Below are 4,425 nucleotides of genomic sequence, written 5' to 3'. Positions count from 1 at the left end.
CGGCTAGGACTCTGAATCTTTCCTAGGTTGCTGCGGGGGAGGAGGTTGCCTGGTGCTTGAGATGGCAGAGCTGGTCCTTCTGGGGTCCCCTCTGGGGGGAGGGAGTGGAAGGTGGGTGAGGCCATGGGGCCTGGGTGGGTGGAGGGTAGGGGCTCTCCCACTGGGCTCTAGGTCGCCGAGGAAGCAGAAGTGAAAGTGTACAGTGAACCCTTCTTTAGATGGGGGGGCCCCTGGGAAAGGTGGGCAATGCAGAGGTGGATTTCAGGGGTGCTGGCGGGGGTTGGGGGCTGACTGGCCTTGCCAGTTAAAATTCAGAATGTCTGGTTAAAGTTGACTTTCTTTTCTTTTTTTTAAACTTTTCTTACATGTGTATTTATTTTTGAGAGAGCACAGGAGGCGGGGGGGGCGGGGGGAGACAGAGGATCCGAAGCAGACTCTGTGCTGACAGCAGGGAGCCCATGAGGGGCTCAAACTCATGAACTGCAAGATCATGACCCTAGTTGAAGCCAGACTGAGCCACCCAGGTGCCCCAGTTGAAGTCGACTTTCAACGAAACGATGAATGATTTTTTTTTTTAGAAGTATGTCCCAAATATCGCAACGGAACATTCTTGTACTAAAATTATTCCGTGCTCATATCTGAAATGCAAATTTTAACTAGGCACTTTGTGTTTTTATTTGCTAAATCTGGTACCCCCTCCCCAGGCCAGTGTCAGTCCCACCCCTTCCTCCTCACTGGGAGGGCTCCCTGATTTCCGCCCCCAGGTCCACCAGAAGCCCTTACCCCCCAAGACCTTAGCCCACCTCTCCTGCTCCCCTTCTTCTGCCCTAAGATTGGATTCGCTTGCTGGTAACACCTTCACCCACAATGAACCCCCGTGCCCAGGGACCTGGTGTGTGCAGGGGCCATGCAGCCTCCTGGGGACACAGGCAAATCAGATACAGTGTCTGACCTCAAGGGGACCTAGTTCGGTAAATGAAGCTTCTGAGAAACAGGAAAGCACTGAAGTGCTCATAACTGCCCCCCTCTCGCCTCCACCCTCCAGTTGGTGCTGGGACAGGTGTTCACGAGGAAGCTGGGGTCGTTTCTTCCTGGGAAGCCAGGGGAGGCGTCCTGGAGGAGGCAACCTGTGGTCGCTTCTGTCCGTGCTCTCCTGTCACGTGCTTGGGCTGCCGTAACAAAGCACCACAGACAGAACAACTCAAACGACAGAAAACATCGTCCCCACAGTCCCCGAGGCTGGGAGTCCAAGATCGAGACGTCCATAGGGCTGGAAGAACAGGTTGCTTTCTTTTAAAAAAATTTTTTTTATTGTTTATTTATTTTTAATTTTTTTTGGTAGTTTATTCATTTTTGAGACAGAGAGAGACAGAATGAGTGGGGAGGGACAGAGAGGGAAGGAGACACAGAATATGAAACAGGCTCCAGGCTCTGAGCTGTCAGCACAGAGCCTGATGAGGGGCTCGAACCCATGAACCATAAGATCATGACCTGAGCCGAAGTCAGACGCTCAACCGATTGGCTGAGCCACGCAGGCGCCTCCTGTTTATTTATTTTTTTGAGAGGAAGAGAGACAGAGAGCAAACAGGGGAGGGGCAGAGAGAGAGAGGGAGACACAGAATCCGAAGCAGGCTCCAGGTTCTGAGCTGACAGCACAGAGCCCCACGTGGGGCTCGAATCCATGGACCGTGAGATCATGACCTGAGCCAAAGTCGGACACTTAACCAACTGAGCCACCCAGGTACCCCAGAACAGGTTACTTTCTTCCCAGGCCTCGCTCCCTGGGGTGTAGACATCATCTTCCCACTGAGCTCTCATGTGGTCATCTTTGTGTGCCTGTGTCCCGATCTCTTCGTAGAAAGACACCAGTCCTAGGGGTGCCTGGGTGGCTCAGTCGGCTGAGTGTCCAACTCTTGATCTTGGCTCAGGTCATGATCTCACAGTTTGTGAGATCGAGCCCCAAGTCGGGCTCTGGGCTGGCAGCACAGAGCCTGGTTGGGATGCTCTCTCTCTGCCTCTGTCTCTGCCTCTCCCCTGCTTGCACCCTCTCTCAAAATAGATAAATAAACCTTAAAAAGAAGAAGAAGAAGAAGGGGGAGGAGGAGGAGGAGGAGGAGGACTCCAGCCTCCTGGATTTGAGCTTGCTCTGTGACCTTGCTTTAACTGAATTACCCATTTAAAGGCCCTGACTGCAAACACAGTCACATTGGCAGGTACTGGCTTCAACATATGAACGGGGCAAGGGGGCACAATTCAGCCCATAATACCCACCCCCACCCCCCGACCCAGATCCTTTGCCAAACCTGGGCTTTCTCAGGAGAGAGCCAGGGTCCCTTCTCCCAGGGAGCCTCCCATCCAGCCTGGAGCTCACAGAGGAGGAGCCTCCCACAGGGAGGAGGGAGAGGGAAGGAGGAAAGCCTGGGTCCTATCACAGTCTTGCCCTGATTGTGCTGCAGACAATTCCTTGATTTTCAGATTGTACTTAATTGTGGAAGATGATAACACAGGGTGGGAGGGGGAGGAGATTTGAGTCCACGGGACGTCCCTCTACGTCTTTGCAACCTCCTGTGAGTCTATACTTTCTTCAAAATGAAGTTAAAAGCCTGGGTGGCTCAGTCAGTTGAGATCCTGACTCTTTTCTTTTTTAATTTTAATTATTTTTGAGAGAGAGAGAAACAGAGCTTGAGCAGAGGAGGGGCAGAGAGAGAGGGAGACACAGAGTCGGAAGCAGGGTCCAGCCTCCGAGCTGTCAGCACAGAGCCCGACATGGGGCCCGAACCCACAGACTGTGAGATCATGACCTGAGCTGACGTTGGACACTTAACCAACTGAGCCACCCAGACCCCCCAGCACTACTGACATGTTGAGTCAAATAGTCCTGAGGGGTGGCAGCCTTGGCGGCTGCCCAGCAGCAGCCCCGGCCTCCAGTCCTCAGATGCCAGTAGCACTCTGTCCACCCAACTGTGACAACTAAAAACACTCCAGACATTGCCACCTGTCCCCTGGATGGCAGAATCACCCTCGATGGAGAATCGCTGCCTGGGTCCAAGCCACCATCCTCACTCATCTGTGGGACAGCAGTGATTGATTATTCCTGCTCTGCTCTGCTGCTTCTGGTGCCTTCTCAACACCACAGCCAGGCTTAGTTTTCAATTAGGGGCACCTGGCTCGGTTGAGCCATCTGCTTCAGCTCAAGTCATGAGTTCGTGGTTCATGAGTTCGAGCCCTGTGTCAGGGCTTTGTGCTGACAGCGCAGAGCCTGGAGCCTGCTTTGGATTCTGTGTCTCCCTCCCTCTCTGCCCTGTCCCCACCCCCCCAGTTAATGCTCTCTCTCTCTCTCTCTCAGAAATAAACATTTAAAAAATTGTTCAAATATAAATTAGACCAAGTCCCTCTCTTACTTAAACATTTCAGTAATGTCTTGTTATGTTTAGGAGAAAATCCAAACCTCTCACCCTATCTCCCGATGACCTCCCCAAACTCACTTTGAACTCTCTTTCGCTTTGCTTTTGCATTCTGCCGGTGATCCCAGCTCTGTTTCTCACATGGACCAAATTTGTTCAAACTTGGGTGGGGCGATATGTGACACTTGGGGTTGTCATTTCCAGAAATGCTCTTCCTGTGGTGGCCCCTCCCCCTGTTCTCAGCTCAAAGTCGTCCCCACCTCCTTCTGAATTTCCTGTGGCTTCTTGGGACCCCTCAGAATTTTCTGCCCTTCCTCAATGTGACCAGATCACCTCCGCCCCTCCCCCAGCCTTGGCCAGACAAGGGCCAGACACCTAGCTGAGGCCACGAGAATCTTTTTTGGGCCCAAGAATGTTCAGATTTTATTTTCTGAAAATATTCCTTTATTTTTAAAAAATATTTATTTGTTTTAGGGGCGCCTGGGTGGCTCCTTCGATTGAGCATCTGACTTCTGCTCAGGTCATGATATCCTAGTCGGTGAGTTTGAGCCCCGCGTCTGGCTTTGGGCTGACAGCCTGGAGCCTGGAGCCTGCTTCGGATTCTGTGTCTCCCTCTCTCTCTGCCCCTCCCCTTCTTGTGCTCTGTCTCTGTTTCTCTTAAAAATAAATAAACATTTAAAAAAGGAAATGTTTATTTATTTTTGATAGAAAGAGAGCAGACGAGGGGCAGAGAGAGAGGGGGAGAGAGGGAATCCCAAGCAGGCTCTGGGCTGTAAGCCTAGGTCTTGATCTCATGAAGAACCATGAGATCATGACCAGAACAGAAATCAACTGATTGGGCCCTCCAGGCGCCCCTAAATGTATTCCTTTGAAACAAACACCCAGCGTACAAAGCCTTCCCTCTCGCTTCATTTATAGATGTTGAGCATGGGCTCCGGCTTCACTGCCCCTGATGTCACAATGGGGTCAAAGGTAACTGTTGGGAGGAAGCAAGACACAGAGGGGTGGGTGGGGGGTAATG

Source organism: Crocuta crocuta, unplaced genomic scaffold (genome assembly GCF_008692635.1).
Source record: "Crocuta crocuta isolate KB4526 unplaced genomic scaffold, BGI_CrCroc_1.0 scaffold334, whole genome shotgun sequence".
Taxonomy (NCBI): Eukaryota; Metazoa; Chordata; class Mammalia; order Carnivora; family Hyaenidae; genus Crocuta; species Crocuta crocuta.
This window is presented reverse-complemented; position numbering follows the sequence as displayed.